Genomic DNA, 20,477 nt, shown 5'->3' on the forward strand with positions numbered 1-20,477 from the left:
GAGGTTAAGTGACTGGCTGAGATCAATAATGTTTGAGGCCACATTTGAACTCAGGTCATCTTGATTCCAAGTCCAAGGGCTCTATCTACTGTGCCACCTTGCTGCCTGTATAATAACTGTCAGAGATAGGATTTGAAGAATTAAATCCAAATGTAGTATTCTCTCTACTCCTCTCTTCATTCTTGCATAATGGCAAAAAAGCAATAGCTTCATTCTAAGGTCGGAACAAAAAGTCTCTGTGTTATATGGGCAAAAAAGTCTCCATGTTTCAAGAATACTGAAACATAGAAAATAACAATTACAGAATAATAATTTTATAAAAAAAGTTCTTAGGTGTGATCAGCAGGAGACAGTGGGAAGAAAACTATTCCTGGGGTCAAAACTGCTGAATTTGAGCTTTGCCTCCAACACTTACTACCTATGTGACTATGGGTAAATCAGTTCATTCCTCCCATCTCCATCTCTGGTGCAGTCTGCCCTGCATCATTTAGAATGAACTCTGTCTTCACCTATCTCTCTCTTGAGCCACCACCTACAATGAGATGCTTTCTGATTTTCTTCTAGCTGCTGATATTTCTCCCCTTTGAAATTACTTCATATTTACTGAGTATATAATTTTCATCTACTTACATCTTTATATATTATCTCCTCTGATCAAATGTAAGTCCCCTAAGGGGGAGGAGAGTCCTTAATTTTGCTCCTTGGTTGACCAGTGCCTAGCACAATCCCTTACACATAGTAGGATTTTAATATATACTGGTTGTGCTACAATATATTTATCTGTACGATGGGGTCAATAATACTTTCACGACCAAGTTCATCAATGTGGGTGAGAAGAGAGTACATAGGAAAGCACTATTAAAAGTATTGCTAAGCATGTGACCTTTCTAGGCATTCTCACATATATCCTGTCATGTAGGATCTGCAACACCTCCATGGAATAGGTGGGGCAGACATTGGCACCCTTGTTTAGCACTGACAAAGGAAGAAACTAAGTATAGAAGTTCAGTGACTTGCCCAAGACCACACACACACACACACACACAGAGTAAGTTGTGGAGTCAATCAACAAGTATTTATTAAATACCTCTTATGTCAATTTGACAAGCATTTACTAAGCACTTACTTTGTTGTGGACAATGTGCTAGGTGCTGGGGATGTGAAAACAAAAAGGAAATGGTTCTTGTCCTCAAGTAGCTTACAGTCTATCTGGGGAGACAATGTGTATACATATATGTATAAATTAGATGCAAAATAAATACAAGGTAGTTGTTTTAATTATTGATTGATTTATTTGGAGGAGGAGGCACCATCAACTGGGTGTCAATGAAGGCTTCATGAAAGAAGAGGCATTTGAGGTGGACTTTGAAGAAATCTGGGGATTCTAAGAGGCAGAGGTGAGGACAGTAGGCATTCCATGTATGGAAACAGCCTGTGCCAAGGCAAGGAGAAAGGAGATGAAACGGCATGTCTGAAGAAGGGCAAGGTGGACATTTTGGCTAGAACATAGAGTGTATGAAGGGGAATAATATATAATAAGCTCATAATGGAGAAGAGTCAGGAAAACCTGGATTCAAATTCTGCCCCTGACATTTCCTAAACTACATGTTCCTGGGTAAATCACTTAACCTTTCTGGGCCTTAGTTGTCTTCTCTTGTAAAAATGAAGCCGCTGATCCCTAAGGTCCTTTCCAGCTCTAAACTCTATGCTCCTATAACTCCCAGCCCATCTTCCTTCTCCTAGATAACTTCAGTGAAGTTCTGTGTCAGGCGGGACGTTGGCTTCAAGAGGTATATGGTCTTTTCCCTTAAAGAGAGTTCCCTAAGATGTCCTCCAGATTGTCTCATGCCAGCACTGTGCTTATGGAATGCCCATCGCTGCTTGCCCACAGCCCCCTTCTAGGTGACTAAAGCATATGTGATTTTATTTGCTACAATCATTTTCTTCTTATTAGCACTTGTTCATTGTACTGCCTGGGCATACACAATGAACAAAGCATGTATTCTTTGGGCTACAGGGACTCCATCCCCCCTCTGTCGTTTCTACCCTTGTAAAAATAAATAAGACTTGTAAAACAAAGCACAACAAAACAAAAATGGACGGCGGGTGGCATCACTCTTCGAAAACGTGTAACATTGAAAGCAATAGCCAGACCCCTTACAAATGAGCTCTTTTTGATGGCAGGGGGTTTGCCATTTGGTGAAAGAGTCCCCTACACTCCCTGCCCCCCACAAACTCAGGATCATTTTCTTTTTATTTTTTTCCTTCTTTTTTCTTTTCATTTTTAGCATGGTTTCCCAAACCTCCACATTAGGAGGTAAATACAATTCTGGCAGGGTCTTGGTCTAATTTAGTTTATTAGGACTTTTACTACAGGTTTTTAAGCACTCAATGATTTTCAAAAACATATTAAAATGGCCATGGCCAATCTTCTAGATGGATACAACTCCACATTTCCCAAACAACTTAATAGTCAGCATCTTGTGCCAGATGGAGAATGCTTTCACCATTCTTTTTCCCACAGCTTAGAAGATGGAATTTGGGTTTTTTTTTCTTCTTTTAACTTTATGGTGGGAGGGAATAGTTTAGGGAAAATGATTACTATAATAGCCTCCTCCTTACAACCCCCTCCTAGAATTTGTATCAAATAATAAACAAGCATTAATGAAGTGTCTACTATGTCCTAGGCACTGTGCGGGGTGCTGGCAATAGAAAGACAAAGAATGAAATGATTCTAGCTTACCCACATTCTAATGTAGAATATAAGAAGAACATATACAAATATAATAAATATATATGAATTATAAGCAAGGTATTTTGAGAGGGAGGACACTGGTGCTGGGGTTAATTGGGAGAAGATGGTTCCTGACCTGAGTTTTAAAGGGATTTTATGAGGCAGAGGTAAGAAGGTAGGGCATTCAGGTATGGAGGAAGGCCAAGGCAAAGACATAGCTATTGCATAAGTTTAATTCTCCCAGAGGGCAGAAAGGCCAAATTCCAAAAGATCATCTTTAGAAATATCAATCCTGAGCTGGCCTGGGTTCCCCACTTATAAGGCAGAACTCCTGGAAAGGATGGCAAAGCAAATTTGGTCTTCTCTCATCATTCAGCCATAGGGAGGGTCTCAAACTGGATTTTTTTTAAACTCAACCTATCTAAAACCATTTTTCCCCCAAGCCCATTCTTATTCTGAACTTCTGATGTCATCATCAGCCTTTTAGTCACTTAGGTTTGCAACTTTGGATCATGCTGAATGTCTCTTCCTTACCTACCCCACATATCCAATAAGTCTGTCAAATGATGCAGTCAAATGAAATCAAGTCAAAAAACATTCATTAAGCTTCTCCTATGAACCTGGTGATGTATTACATGCTGGTAAAAATGGTTCTTGCTGTCAAGGCTCTCACAGCCTAATGGGATAGCCAACAAGCAAACACCTATTTACAAACAAGATCGATCTCTCAAATGCATAATCTTTCTCTTGACTCACAGGTATCAATCCTAGTTCAGGTCCTCATTTCCTCTCTTGGACAATTGCAAGGTACTTTTAATTGAAATCCTTGCCTCAAGTCTCCCCATTCCAATCCATCTTGCTCACAGCTGCCAAAGTAATTTTCCTTACCATGTCACCCTGCTACTCTTTGAGTTCTAATGCCTTCCTACTATCTCTAGTGTCTAATATAAATTCCTCTGTTGGACACTGTAAAGTTCTTTATCAATAGGCCCCTTTCTAACATTCTTTTAACACATTTCATGAACTCATCCAGAGGTATGATGGAGCCAGCTCAAGCCCTACAAGTTGACTGTCAAATTTTCAATGTCAGCATTTATACCTGGGAAATTGGCAGATGCTACAAATCATAGCTTCACGTAAAATTTTATTGATTGCCAAGACTTAAGAAAGTGATGGGGAAAATAGTAATGATATAGATTAAACTTCTAAGAATTTCCTGGGTATATTCTATCTTCCTCTTCCCCATCCCCTCCTGTACATATTTTTTTCAGAGAGCTAGTTGTTAAACTTTTATCAGTACATCTTTGCACTTAGCCATTTTGACACTACTTATTGTTCCTTACACACTATGTCACATCTTCCTTTTTTTCCCCTTTAGCATTGTCTATTCCCTATACCTGAACTCCTGTCTGCCCAACTCCTGACTCTTAGATTTCCTGGTTTCCTTTAAGAACCAGTTCAGGGGCAGCTAGGTGGCACAGTGAATAGAGCACTGGCTCTGGAATCGGGAGGACCTGAGTTCAAATCCATTCTCAGACACTTAGCACCTACTAGCTGTGTGGCCTTGGGCAAGTCACTTAACCCCAATTGCCCTGCCTTCCCTCCTCAGAAAAGAAAATAAAAGACCAATTCAAATAAATATCACCTCCTCTGGGATGTTTTTTTTTCTGATCTTCATGCTGCTAGTTTCTTTCATTCTTAAACTACTCTTCATCCACACTGTATTCATCTTGTAGATAGTAATTTAGATAATTTAGATGTCTCCACCATTAAGATGTAAGCTCCTTGAAGGTAACAAATGTTTTTCTTTTTCCTCCCTCTCTCCCTCCTTCTGTCCCTCCCTCCCTCTCTCTCTCTCTCTCTCTCTCTCTCTCTCTCTCTCTCTCTCTCTCTTTCTTTCTTCCTTTCTTTCTTTCATCCTTCCTTTCTTTCTTTCATCCTTCCTTTCTTCCTTTCTTTCTTATCCTTAACACCTTACACAATGCCTGGCATGTAGTAGGTTTTTAAAAATTAATTTATTATTAAATTATAATTTATATTTTATTTATTTATATTATATATATTATATTATTTATATTACATTTTTATTTTATATATATTCAGGTATGGAGGTATGAATATATGTATTATATATAATCAGGTATGAATATATATATAATATATTATATATAAAAATATAAAATAAAACAAAAATAAAAAAACATATTAATAAATGATGGAATAATTTATTCAGGGGAAAAAAGATATGTCCTACATATTTCCTAATAAGAAAACATCAAGGTTATGGGCTAGACATGCTATATGCACAACTTAGAAATGATATTTGTGAGGGGCAGTTAGGTGGCACAATGAGTAGACCACTGGCCCTGGAGTCAGGAGGACATGAGTTCAAATGTGGCCTTGGACACGTGGCACACTTACTAGCTGTGTGACCTTGGGCAAGTCACTTAACCCTGATTGCCTTGCCTTCCCTCCTCCAAAAAAAAATGAAATGATATTTGTGGGCTAATAAAGATCATTCACATTATATCATATACTTAAAATTATAGAATCATAGAATTTCAGAGCTGGAAGGTACATTCAAGATCATACATTGTACTTATTTTATAAAGTAAGAAGCAAAGGCTGAGAGGGAACTTACCTAAAGCCACATATGTGGTCAGTGGTATAAACAGTAGCAAAATGGAGGTCTCCTATTTCCTAAGTCAGCACTCTGCCCACCATACCACACTACTTTGAAAAGATGTGGTATTCACATTATAGACAAATAGCTTTATTTTGCCAATATTAGCAGCAGCCATCACTCATAACACACCATACGCTTGAGTCAGACTCTGGGGACAGACATATAATATGCTAGTAGCGTGGAACAGGAACTCCCAATGAAAGTCACTTGACAAGTGAATCAGCCCCTAATGTACTATGTAAAATGTAGGACAACATATTTTGTAATTAACCAACCTGGAAACTAAGCAAGTGTTAGGAGTGAAAAGTTCCTTCTTTGCTGATCCAAAGGAAATTAGTATCAAGTTCTTTGTCGTGAGACTTTCAATAAAGAATGGATTATATAAGACATTAAACCATTCTCTAATTACAGCTATAAATACTGATAATCAAGGGGTTCTGAGTGTTAAAATCAATTTCCCTGTTTGTGCACTCTCAATGCTATGTATTTAGCTGTTGACTTTTAACTTGGAGGAGACATAAGCAGCTGGTGAAAAATGTCCCAGGAATACTAATTATGCTGTCAGAGGGGGTACTCATAAGTGTTGTCTGTAGGAGAGTTGGCAAGGCCTGAAAATGGCTTAATTGTTTCCCCCATTAAAGGTGGAGGAAAGAACCAAAATCATTAGGAAAAATATTTAAGGAGGTGGGGTGGTGATGGGCTGGGAATATTATGTAATTTGTAAGACCTATCACTATACTTCTTGAACCAAATGTTAAATGGACTTTTCTGGAAGCCACTATCATCTTTACTTTCTTCTTTTTCATCATTACTCTGCTCTTTACCTACTCTCTGCCCCACCCCCAGTTATTAGGGCTTTCTCTTTTCCCAACTAATCTGGTACTTATCTGTATAAATGGGGCATCACTCCACCCAATGTAAATTCCTCTAGGGCAGAGACTTTTATTTTTGCATTTTGTCTTTGGAGATCTATTGTTTAGCACAAAGCCTTGTCCATACTAGGTACTCATTGAATTGTCAAATTGAATCAACGTGTGGAAATCTTTATTTAGAGTCTAGTTTGAGCGGGGTGTTGTGTCAAGGGAACTGCATGGAAGTGGTTGAGCAATGGTATGCTTAATAGATTACAGAAATAAGCACTTCCAGTAATGAGAATCAAGCAGAATGGTTAACTAGATCAAATGGGATAATAATATTCTTAATAATAATATGAACAATAACAACTAACATTTATATAGCACCTACCATATGTCAGGCACCCTGCTGAGTGCTTTACACATATTATCTAATTTGATCCTCTCAACAACCCTGGGAAATAGGTGCTATTATTATTTTTGTTACAGGTGGGGAAACTGAGGCAAATAGAGGCTAAATGACTTTCCCAGGGTAACACAGCTAACAAGTGTTCAAGGGAGACTTTGATCTTGGGTCTTCCTGATTCCAGGATAAGATTTCTAACCACTGCATTCCCTAACTGTCCCTGAGATATCAAAAGAAGAAATGGGCTCCCAGAATATTGGGTAGATCCTTGGTGAAAGGCATATGGGAAAACCTGGACAAGAACTAAGAAGAATAGAGCAGTTGTGATCTGTTTTGACAGAGAAAAAAGCATTACATAATACTTGCCCTCTCGGAATTTATAATCTAAGGGTGATACTTGCATATAGACCCAAATGTATAGGAAATAACAGAACAAAAGTATTAGACCAAAATGAGAAAGTACAGTTAAGTTTAAACAGTATGCATCAAAAATGGGTCAAAGTGAAGTGCTCTTCAGCAATGGAGATTTGGGATCTTGGTCACAGAAACTATGTGATCTTGGACAAGTCACATCCTCTCGACTTCAGTTTCCTTATGTATAGAATGAAAGTTAAGACTTTACCAGGATCTTCAAGGTCACTTCTTGCTCTGGATCCATTTACACATAAGGTGGGAGAAGGGAAGGAATTGCTTTCTTATTAAACTTCTTCTATTTAAAAAAAAATTATTTGAAAGGCAATGCAAATAATGGAAAAGGCATTAGATTAGACTAGAAGCTAGACACCTGGGCTCTGTCTAGCCCTGGCTCTTGCATTAACAGTGACTTTGGCTAAATCACTCCTTTGGGCCTCAGTTTCCTCATTTGTAAATGAATTGAACTACATGAATGTTGAGGTCCCTTCCTGAAATTTCCCAAGTATTTCAAAGCGAGAGGAGCTGCAGCTTCAGTGTGTTTACATTTTCCAGCCTGTACTCAGTATTCTTTTCTCCATTATTCCTAATATATTACCTGGTAGTACTCTGGGCATCTGGGATGTGTTTTCCCTCCCTCAATCCCTTTAGAGCAGCATTGAATGAATCATCTCAAAGAAAGTTGTCTTTATGACTTGTTTGCTGTTTTCCAGTCATGTCCAACTCTACATGGCTCCTTTGGGGATTTTCTTGGCCAAGATACTGGAGTGACTTGCCATTTTCTTCTTCAGCTCATTTTACAGGTGAGGCAGCTGAGGCAGCTTAGACAAATGGAGTTAAGTGACTTTCCCAGGGTCACACAACTAACTAGTAAGTGTTTGAGATCAGATTTGAACTCAAAAAGATGAGTCTTCCTGACTCCAGGCCCAGAGGTCCGTTCACTGAGTTACCTTAGCTGCCCCTTATAACTCTCCACCAGTGACATCTGGCAAACAATTTTTTTTTAAAAAGGAAACAAAATAGAAATTACTAATTGGCCTTCCATGTTTTCAAGAGTATGACTGAGAAGATTACTATTTTCACTCTCTCATTTTCTTAACCTGTGGTTCTCCCAGGTTTTCTGTGATAAGAGGATACATGGAGAGAAGCTTGCTGACCTAGCTGCTTCCATCCCCACTTTCTCCCCCTACCTGCTACTTTTATTCAAATGAACCACCATCTTGGAGTCATGGAACCATAGAATGGGTGGGATTTAAAAGGGATTTTGAAATTGTCAGGTCATAGAATCTTAGAGCTGGAAGAAACTTGGAGGTCATGTAGTTGTCCCTCCCTTGTTTTACAGAGAATAAGGCAGGCTTATAGAGAGGATGTGACTTATTCAAGATCCCTTGTCAGCAGCAGAACTAGGATTTTACTTGTCTCAACTCCAAGTCCAGTGCCTTTTCAACTTTACCACTTTGCCTCAGTTTCTCCACTCTTTCTAAGCCTCTAACACAGGCTCACAGATTTAGAGCCAGAACAGACTTTAGATGTCATTTTATAAATGAGGATACCGAGGTCCAGAGATGTTAAATGATTTGTCCATACTGGTAATATGATGAAGTCAGTATTGAAACCTAGGTTCTCTGACTTCACATGCAACATTTTTTTCCACTGCACCATGTTAAGCATGTATACTTTGTGGGTGGAAATTAAGTGTGTGAATCTAAATAACATTTTCAAAAGGTTTCTTGTTCAATTAAATTGGCTGGGGGGAGAAGGGAATGTATGACGCTCTGACAACCAGCATGCCTCAAAAATCATGTTTGTACTTGGGGGCAATAATTGTAGCATTCAAAGTGATAGCTGAGGGCTAGTCACGTGCCATTCATATGCCACTAAAATTGTGTCAGCACCTTTAAAGAATTATTGGTAACAGAATAAAATGTCTGTAAGTTAATGTGACATTGACAATGTCTGCATTTTGCAAATTCTCACTGCTAGTCAACAAAGGTGGAAAGAAAATCTCCAAGCAACCTGTGTGTTCAATTTTCTCTTTCTTTCTTTCTTTCTTTCTTTCTTTCTTTCTTTCTTTCTTTCTTTCTTTCTTTCTTTCTTTCTTTCTTTCTTTCTTTCTTTCTTTCTTTCTTTCTTTCTTTCTTTCTTTCTTTCTTTCTCTCTCTCTCTTTCTCTCTCTCTCTCTTTCTTTCTTTCTCTCTTTCTTTCCTTCCTTCCTTCTTTCTTTCTTCCTATCTTTCCTTCCTCTCTCTCTCTCTCTCTCTCTCTCTCTCTCTCTCTCTCTCTCTCTCTCTCTCTCTCTCTCTCTCACTACCCAGAATGCCATTATGATGTTTGGAGCCAACAAGATTATAAGTTGTATAGTTAAACTCTCATAAGATAGTTTTCACTAGACTGGTTACTCACTTTATAAGAAAACAAATTTTATAGTGTAGGAGATGCAGATGAATGGACAACCCATTGGACTAGTACATTCTTCAATACATCCTGGCCTGATAATGGAAATGGACAATAGCCTGGGCCCAGAATTGAACAGAAAGAATAGAATAGCCTGTATTGCCACTGGGAAATGTCCCAGTTCTTTTTCAGGATTCCAGGCTTTTCTTGGAGCAAAAGACCCATCTTTCAAAGCCTGATACTCTTCTGGTAATGTTGCATGGACGTGAGTCATAGAATACCATAAGCTTTAAAGAATCAAACTTGAGGATGCTTCTAAGGACATTGGAAAGGAGCCTGGTGTATATGAGCATGTTGCCAAGAACATACCAAGGTAAAAAGAATTATAGAAGAAGGAAATATGAAAAAGGATGTCATCAAAAAAATGTGTGAACGGGGAAAAAAATATGGCCTGGTCACGTAGTGAGAGCAAAGGATAGCCGAGTATATTTTCTTATATCTCCCTCCCCCCATGTATTCTTCGATCCAGTGACACTAGTCTCCTGAGAGTTCCTCATACAAGACATGCCATCTCTTGGTTCTGGGTATTTTGGAGAACTGACTGTCTTCCATGTCTGGAATTCTCTCCCTCCTTATTTCCATATCCTACCTCCCAGGCTTCCTTCAAGCCTCAGTTAAAATCCCATCTTCTACAGGAAGTCTTTCCCCATCATCCTTAATGCTAATAGTTTACTTCTGCTGATTATTTCAAACTTATCCTGTTGATATCTTATTTGTACTTACTTGTTTGCATGTTGTCTCCCCCTTTAGATTGTGAATTCCTTGAGAGCAAGAACTATCTTTTATCTTTCCTAGTATCCCCAGCACTTAGCACAGGACCTGGAACAGAGTGGGTAAATGTTTTTTGACTGACTGAAGTCATGAGAACATGTGAGAGACTCCCAGAACATTAGATGGGCCCCTGTATTATGGAGAGATATGCATAAGAGTTACAAAGGATAGGTGGGCATGAATAGATTGCAGTCTTTATTATTGGAGGGGCTACCCACATCAGTAAGGTCTCATATCTATTGGCATATTGGTACTACTAAGAAAATAACAGGAAAAACACAGGGTGTTCTATAGAGTTAGAATTTAGTGTTAGTTTGCTAGTAAAAAAAAAAGTCACTATCATTTTGCCATTGGTGTTTCTTCAATGAACAAATTTTAGATTCCTAACTATTTCTATTAATATATTTTATATTTATCCTCACTGATTCCTCCATCTGGTTGACTCACCTCCAATCCATTCCTAAGTCTTGTCTCGATCTCCATGATGCATCTTACAGAGAGACAATGTGGGGTGGTGGATAGAATCAGGAGGATGTAAGTCCAGACTCTTCCTCTGACATCTTAGCTGTGTCACCATTGGAAATTCTCTTAAACTGTCACAAAACTCTCTAAGACTTACACACACACACACACAAACCTACATACATGTGCGCACACACACTTTTGCACACTTATATATGTAATATATCACTTGTATTAATTTCCTTCTCTCCATTTCTACTGCTCATCATCTTAAATTAAGCCCTAATTATCTCTTTAAGTATGTCCATTTACCCTCAGTCTTGTCTCTTTCTAACCCATTCTATGCATGATTGCCAGAGTAATCTTCCAGGAACCAAATTCCTACCATGCCACTGTCCTTGTTCAAAGATTTCAGGGGTTTTCACTGACTGCCAAATAAAATCAAAACTCATTTTTATGGCATTCAAGGCCTTCTGCCATTTGACTCTTGCCTATTTATTTCCCACCACTCCCCTTGATGATCTTTAGGTTCCAGTAAAATTGGCCCATGTGCTGTTCTTCAGACTCTTCCATGTGTCTGGAGTGTCCCAATAACCAAATTCCATTTTGTTCTACCTGCTCCTCAAGATCCTTAACATGACTCAGATACAATCTCTCCCATGTAATCTTTCCTGTAGTTGATCTTCTAACATGTTCTGGGGAATGTTTTAAAGCAAGCCTATAGTTATTCTACATGTAAGTTCCCCTGGTAGACTTTAAGCTTTCTGGGGGCACAGACATGCCCTTCTTCTTTGTATTTCAAACAGCCTTTAGGACAGTTCCTTGCACAGAGTAGATGTTCTGCTCTGGTATCATGTCAAAGCCACTTGGACGGAACTAACTGCTATTGACTTCACTCACCGTCCTTATAAATTTTAGGATCAATTAATCCCTTCCTGGTCACCACTCTCCTTTGTGTGCTGTTTATCATATTAGAATGCAGTTTTTTTTTGAGGGCAGAGACTACCTTTGTTTTTGTATTTGTATTCCAGGGCTTAGCCCACTTCTTAGCAAAATTGTTTAGCACATAGTTCATAATAAATTGCTTTTTATTTATTCATTCAAAAATGTTTGCTGAAGGAATGAATATATGCATCCATTGGGTTGCCTAAATCATATAACACCATAGTCTAAAGGGAATCAAAATTTCAAGTTCTCAGAAGAACAAAGGAAAGTTGCATGGTGGGCATAACTAGACCATAGTAATTCACCAATGAGAAATTGTATATTTTTTTAAAAGCAACATAAAGACAGTATCAAACAAATATATGACCAGAAAAGGAGATAAGAATCATACAGTGAGAATGAAGGATTAGCCAAAGCACTACCTAGGATTTCTATTGATAACCACATCACGTCAATAGTTCTAGAGGAAGACTCTTGATGTGATGGGTAAATCCTTTATGGAGGATACACAGGAGCCCATAGACAAAATGAGTACAGGATACAGAGGCATAGATACATTGGGCTTGTCACCTTTGGAGAGTGTTCACACAGATGAGATATAGATCCATTAAAGTGTTCAGATAATATGCTACTGTTTGTATGTCTGTATTTTCAATAGTCATTGACATAATGAACTGTTCCACTTCCAGAGTGCAGTATTTCAGAGTCCCCCTTTGACCCCCAAATCCTTCAGTCAGAAATCTAAGTGCTGCTGCACCTAGCCTCATGTCTGGCAAATCATCATAGGCACTTAATAAATGCTTGTTGATTGATTGATTGCAGCAGAAAATGCTCAATCAGAAGGTGTCAGGACTGAACCCCAGGCTCCTTCTATTCTAGGGCTCACAGATGTATACTTCCTTTTTCAGAGAATATAAGAACCAGGGCATATCTTCCATCTTCGTAATACTAAGGTTTGTGTGTATGTGTGTGTCTGAGGGTGGCCTGGAGGAGTGTGAGTCCCAATCAGTCATACTTAGGAGACAAATAAATCAACCAATTTAAGGCTTGGTGACATTAAGGAAAAAAAAATTGTTGGTAGGAATTTCTTTAGTAAGATTAACTATATTCCTATTTAATTCCATTCTGACTTCCCTAAAGTGACAAAGAAATCCCAAACCATAGAGTTAACAGGAAAGAAGTGATTAAGCAACTTAAATGTGAGTTATGTGCTGAAAAAATTTCCAGCATCTCAGGGAAAAATAAAAACCTATAATGGTAGTTGTAGCAAAAATTGGGATCTTAGGTAGCTGCTTTTTCTTTTTTTAATTAAGAATTCCTCGGGCATAGAGTAACTTGCCAATGTTGCAGAATACAGTATTTTTACATCTCTTTGCTGTTGCAAACATTATGTGCCTTGGCCTATAAAAGGTATATGTTTTCCCAAACAAATGCTATGCTGGTCTTTTATCTTGAAGAAAAACACCTTCATACCAGTATCTGAACATTAGTGGAGTACTATGATCACTCACACAGTGGGATGATATTATGACCAGAGGAGGAGAATCTTGTCCTCAGGGAATTATGAAAAAATGGACCAAACGAGTCAGGAATTGCTACCAGGTATCGACACTTATGAGAGACCCTTTCAGGTCCAGGGTGAGCTGGTTTTCTACAGGTCAGGTGCTCACCATGGAAAAGGGACTTCTGGGGCTAAGAGACCCAGTTTGGTCCCAGGAAATCTAAAGCTCAGCTATGCAAAGGTACCAGGATATGTGTGGATCAAGCAGCATACATGCCTGGTAGCCATACCACCTTAAGCCAGGACCTCCTTTGCTCTTTAAGGGGCCTTGGCACCAGTGAGTATTGTGAGGGCTGTCTTGTCTTGGGGAAACCAAACTGCTCAAGTGATGTTTCCCAGATTGCCAGCAATTCCTCTTTGGGCTCTATTTATCCTATCACTAAGCAAAATAGGAAGGAAAGGAGGGTCATTTTCCCAATGTTTTGCATTTTAGATATGTTTTCAGGGAGAATGAAGAAGATTGAGCCACTGGAAACTCTGCCTATTGGCCAGGCACCTAAGACCTGTTTGTTTTTAAAACTCAGAAGGATCAGTGAAAAAGGGAAACTCTGAGAAAGGAACAAGGATGAAGTCAGGGAATGTCCAATTCAATAGTGAGTGATGAACAACTTGTTTCAATGGGATTCATTTTCCAGACCTTAGATTTAGAGATGAGAAGGACCTTTGAGCCTTATTTTATAGACAAAGAAACTGAGGACCAGAGAAGTTAAGTCACTTATCCACGATCACACAATAAGTGTCTGAGGCAGGATTTGAACCCAGGTTTTCCTGAGTCTAATTCCAAGTCCAAAGTCCTGTCTACTCTACCACACTGCTTCTCATCATTTAGCAGTTCCCATTTAGCAGAAGTAAAGTATAAGCCAGAGGGTTTAAAAGGGAAGGGGCTTAAGTAACAATACCCCAGTTTTTTTTGCTTTAATTGCTTTCCTAAGCATGTATCTACCCTCTGACTCGATCACTGCCTTTCCCCATGGATGAGGTTTTCTCTTCATAAAACACCAGTGACTGAGGTTAAGATCCCATCAAAAGGAGCTTTGCAAGAGTATTTTGAGTGCCTGGGGCCAAATGTCCATGCTCACTTAGTATTCCTTGAGGACCAACTACAGCCAAGGCATGGGACAAAACATAGAATTAGGCAGAGTAACCACAAAGAAAGGTTAAGACATTCAGCTTTGCTATAAATGGAGTTTTCCTAACTCCTCGAGTACTTTGAACCAGTTCCAATGTATAACAAACACTCCGACCCTATGCATTCCCAAATGCATATCCATCAAGGCCGAACTTTAAACTTGAATAAATATATCTGTCTTACAGAGTCCAAGGTATTTATTACAGGGATCACCCACTCCAGGAATTTAAACAATGTTCAGACCAAGTAAAAATTCCTTACCAGGGGTTTTAAACTCCATCCCCACCCCCTTTCTTCCAGCTGGCTGACATAGCCTGGCATGAACACAAGGGAGTTGGAGCAAACCCCACTCTTCCCTTTCTCCTGCCTTTCACTCAGGTCCTTGATAACTCTTTCCCTGGCTCCTTTAGCCCCTCTAGGTCTGACCACAGGGCTTTGCATCACTTGCAAAGAAAATGGGGCTCTAAATACCCAGATTCCCTTGGGGTTGGGGTGGTGCCAAGCTGGCTGGAGTTCTCACCGGGGACTCACTGACAGCAAGGCAGTGAGACCCCCATCACACTCTGCAAAATTCAAATAAATAGATTTAAATTAGAAGACCAGAAAAAGGTATATTTTCTCTCTCCTATCTAATAATAAGCCATTAATTCTAGCCATTTCAAACCATCTGAAGCATGGTGTGTAAACTGTGGCTGCATCAATCAGTGTTGTGTGTCGAGTTATTTCAAGCATTCCCTGTTGGCATAAAGAAAGGCCAACTTGTCCACTCCAGCACAACTGCTGCTGAAATCCCTGTTGATTGATAACTAAATGCACTGAATGCATGAGGCTAGAAGCCTCTGCAGCTGGGATAGGCAGGAGCAGGGGCATTTAGGAGGAGACAGAGGGGATGGAAACCAGAGGCAGGGTGACTGAAGATGGGGGCAGGTTGTTAGAGATGAAAATGTTTCTGTCACCTGTCATCTCCATACAGGTCTCTTGGGGGAACCCAAGTCTTGTTGGCACCATCCAGTGGAAATAATTTTATAGTTTTGTAGTTTAAAGTTTCATAGTTTTTTTTTTTTTTTACTATATTTTGCCTATGGGATGAGACTGATTCAGGCATTACAGGAACTTGGTTCCTCATCCCATCTCTAATTATGACCTGTAAGAGCTCTCTGGAATGTAGTTGATGAATTCTCCAAAAAAATTCAACTCAACTCAGCACAGTACCCACACAGACAACAAGGTTTTGCTTATAAGAAAGAGGAAGGAAAGGGAAGGGGAAAAGGGAAGAAAGAATGGAAAGGAAAAAGGGAAGGGAGAAGGGAAGTGAAGGACATTGTGATCAAGCATTCAGTTATGCAACTGGTTGTAAGTGGCAGTTTCTTCAAGACCAAATTGATTTCAACTGAATTTTTAACCTTTCTTCAAGATCTTTAGCAAGATCTAGCTGGATATTGGCAAAATTGTGAGGAGTAAACAATCAAATAAATAAATAGAGAGAGAGTGGAAGTCAACTCAAAAAATCAAGGTCTTTCTGATATCACAGTCAATAGGATCTCTCAGTTATGTTTGGGAGCTACTGACTAGTAGAAGAAACTTGAGGCCAAACTTTTGAAAATGCTTACTTAATACAGAATCAGGTACCCATATAATTACTGTCAAGGAATCTCTTCTTACCTCTGAAAAGCAAGTCAGTTTTTGCTTTTAAGGAGATGATAGGACAAATAAGGTTAAATATTACTTCCTTTTACTTAGAACATAAATGAGGTGGGAATTAAATGTATATAGAGATGTTCCAACTAGGGTAGGGCAAATAGGATCATGTCTTGGGATGCTGAAATTTGGTTGGGGTGGTACTTCCTCATCATGGTGATGATCTGCCGAGGGAACAAGTCATATTGAAGAGTTGTTCTTTCAGACCAGCTGTGGCTAAGAGCAAAGTGGCAGTGACAGTGTCCTGGACCATTTTCAGCAGAGAAGTGGCCTTTCAAGGGGTATCATTTCTCTAAAGAGGGAATACATTTTTGGGGACCTTCTTAGTACAAGAGTATGTGAGGGTAGAGGGAAGGTGAGGGAAGGTGAAATAATTCACTTATAGTGAATTATTTCAGGTAACAAATATAGGTTATAGTAACCTGGTGGTAAGCAGTGGGCTGATAATCAAACTTCTTACTATAATTCACCAATGGAGTGGAGCTTCAAATGTTCTCAGGTCCTTCTGGGAAAGGGGAAGAGCTTTTTCAGAGATGGAGATGTTCTCTGAATCATATTCAGTTAGGAAGAAGAGCAGCACAGTTGTTAGATAACTACAGGTAGGGGTGGGCTGGGAAGTGGTCCCCAATCACACTCTGCCATTATCTTCTCTCCCCACTGAATTTATTACAGACACCATAATTCCCTGTTGTAGTTCTACTTATGGGCACACATCAGAAAATTCTGTGGAGCTGTGATGCTTATAAAACATAAACCTTCATATTGAGGAAGAGAAAGAAAGGTAAAAATGAAAAAAAAAATTAAGTTAAGAAGAGATTGGTCTTTGTTGCTTTTATTCTCTTAATTGGGAGTAGAGTAAAACTGAAAAAAGTATAGACAGGCGTCTCATTCTCTATAGCAGCCTTCCTGAGTACAAATTCAAAGGAAGAATATGAAAGGTGGAGCAGCTGGTCTACACTCCAGTAGACAACCACAAGTCACCACAGATTGTTGTGGCATAAGGGAATTCTTTTTCTACAAGAAGAGAGAAACTAAAGAGGCAGTAAAATTAAGCAAGTCCATTTGCTAGATCCAAAGAGGATTCAGACAGTTTCTTGAAAAAGTTACATACTTGGGAAATTCTAAACCACATTTGAATTTCTCTCCTTCCCTTTCTAGCTGTTTGAGAAGATGACTGACTTGTGTATCTTAAATGACAGAGTGAAAGAGTTTGGGAGATAGAAGGAACCTCAGTGGTCATCTAGTCCAACCCATACCTTAACGGTGTCCCTGTTATCACATGTCTGACAAATAGTCATCCAATCTCCACTTAAAAATTGATAAGGAAGTACAGAGGACACACCAGTCAGTAGGGAAGTACAGAGAACATTTTTAAAAATGTACTAGAGATGGAAACAAAGGAGATAATGGAGAATGACAAGAAAAGGGTGACATGGTCCTGTAAGAAGAGCAGCAGGAGAGCTGAAACTTAAAATAAGCTGAATGTGGCAAGGAATACTAAGGTTTAAAATAAAAGGTTTTTTTTTTTAAAAAGTGAACTAAGGTTCACTTTGAGGGAAAAAGAGAAGGATCAAAGATGAAATGTGACCCTACCTTTACGTGGATGGGATGATGATAACAGTATCACATATCAAAAGTGGGAAGGGACTGCAGATGCCACGTAGTCTAATACCCTCATTTAATAGCTGAAATTGAGACCCAGGAAGGTTAAGTGACTTCTCAAAGTAGTCCAGATAGTAAGCAGGAAGGTAGAATTTGAATACAAGTCTTCTAAATCCAGAATTATTATTCTTTTCATTGTCCTGTGATGAAAACCGGGACAAGGTAGAGCCAGTCAATTCTGTTTTTAAAATTTTTACTCACTATTCCAAGAAGAATAATTCTCAAACTGAAAAGGAAAGAATAAAAACAGCTAATAGTGAGTCAATGACCAACATGAGATCATAAAATGTCCAAGCTGTCCTTGATTAATTCAAGTTCCAGGTCCAGAAGAACTACTTCCTTGGGTATTGAAAGAACGGACAGATGTGATTGGTGAGCCAGTATTTATATTTGGAAGACCATGGAGACTGGGGAGAAAAAGGAAGGGATACTTTAGGAAGTATAGGTGATATGAAACCAAAATATATCAATTACTTTTTTCAAAATAAAGAATATGGAAGGAAGGAAGGGTACTTCAGGATTAGAGAAGGATAAATGCTTTACCTATTTCCTAAAAAGTGAAGAGAAGAGTGTCTGCAAACAATAGGCCAATGAACCTGACTTTGATTCCCAGCAAAATGCAGTATTTGTAATACAGGACAAGAGGCAATGAGGGTTAGTCCTTGAAGAAAGTGTAGATATTTCCTGCCTGATTGGAGTCCATAGAACTTAAGCAGATATTTTCTGCCTATTTCTAGTCCAATCATATGGAAACCTTCAATCATGGGGCCATACTGAATTATTATGAAAAACCTTCTGATTGGGTGAGGAGTCAGAAATACCAATGACTCAGGCAAATGCAAAATTAAATATGAATACAAAAGGAATGCCTAGCCCACATGCTGGTATATTTCTTTTACAGCTTTGACAAGAAGGCTACTCCAAAGTAGTCATAAGTTGCCTGGTGGGGGAAGAGTAGCTGTTCAAATTCTCCCACCTGGTTGCCATGTATCCATGAGCCTATTTTTTCTGTATGTTTAACCTTACCAGTCTTAAGTGAATGCATGATCTAAAAAGAGAGTACCCAGGTGGCCTTGTAAGTTAAGGAGATCCAAGGTTCACCTTAGATGTTACATCAGTTATTGGAGGCAAAAGTAGAGACCATTAGAATGAGAGCAGCCTTTGAAAGAGGAAGAGCCTGAGGAAAGATGAGGGAGTACAGTTACTGGAAAACAATGACAGCTTCAGGGAACATGACCCTTGAAGAGAGAAGTGCTGGCTATGACTCTAACAAGGCAACTATCCTTAGAGTGCAGCAGAGAGTTGCTTTCATGAGGAACTTCACAAAGCTTCTGTGAAGGACCTTCCAAGGTCAGGAGTTGGGAGGTACCCCTCTGCCACATGTATCCTCTACATATGCCTCCCAGCTTTTGGACTTCATGTTTGAGCTAGGGATATGTTCTTATTATACCCCCTCATTAAATCCCTTTCCAAAAGCTAATAGGATTCAACTGACTGATTAATAATAGTGAGCACACATATGGGAACTCATGAGTAACAATATAAGAAACTTCAGCCCCTCAGGTTTACAACTAGAGACTTGAAGGGGTTAGTAGTTAGTTGATCCTCTTGGGGATGTGTTCAAGTGCCAGTTGTAGAAGTAGCCTATAGGGTGCTATATGTTTTTGAAAGAATAATTAGTGAATATCTAATAAGTGAAGAAATCACAAAAAGCCATCATGGCCTTGACAAGAATAGGTCATGTCATACTAATTTTATTTCTGTTTTTGACTGAAACTTTCAAAGTTAAAAAAACAAAACAAAACAGTTTAGTTTGACTAAAATGGGGAATTAAGAAAAATCTATAGATATAGTTTGCTTATGTTTTTCAAGGCATCTGACAGAATCTCTCAGGCTATTCTTATGGACAAAAGAACAGTCAATAATAACATTACATCAATTTAGAACTGTTTAAACAACAGGACACAAGGAGTCGTCATTAATGCATGAGTATCAGCTTGGACTCTAGGGGAGTGCCCCAGGCTTCTGTACTTAGCCTTGTTTCATTAAACAATTTTGTCAAAGAATTGGGTAAAGGCATAGATGGCATAATTATCAAATATGCCAATGACACAGAGGTGGGAGAGATGGCAGACACATTGGATGACAGAGATAGGCTTCAAAACAATTGTGACAGGCTAGAACACAGAACCAAATCTATTATGATGAAATTTAATCACAACAACAAAATATTGACTTCAGATATTTAAAATGGGAGGGGAAGGCAGAGGTAGATCTGAAAAAGATTTGAGGTTTTAATGGCTTAGGAGAACTTTAGCGATCAAACTCATTGAGTCAAAAGTATGATGTGGAAGTTGAGTTGTAGTGCTCTTCCTTCCAAACTACAGTACATTTAATCAATAGACCCTCTTGAAGATCCCAACTCATGAGTTTGGCTGCCCAGATATAGTGGCACAATGAATAGTGTTCTAGGCCCAGAGTCAGAAAGATCTGAGTTCAAATCTGACCTCAGACAATGACTATTTGTGTGACCTTAGGGAATGTAATACACACATACATAAAGAACCACTAGTTTGGATGAGCTCTGAAATGTCTGAATGTTATTTCTTCCTCCATAGCTTTCCCCTACTTGGAAGGATTTGTTACTGCACTTGAAAGATAGAATGGCCTTTCTTACTGATCTGAGAGGCTTGTGATTTCAAAA

The sequence above is a fragment of the Petaurus breviceps genome, unplaced genomic scaffold (assembly GCF_028583685.1).
Source record: "Petaurus breviceps papuanus isolate PSGF00001 unplaced genomic scaffold, PetGlider_PUasm1.0 90750, whole genome shotgun sequence".
NCBI lineage: Eukaryota > Metazoa > Chordata > Mammalia > Diprotodontia > Petauridae > Petaurus > Petaurus breviceps.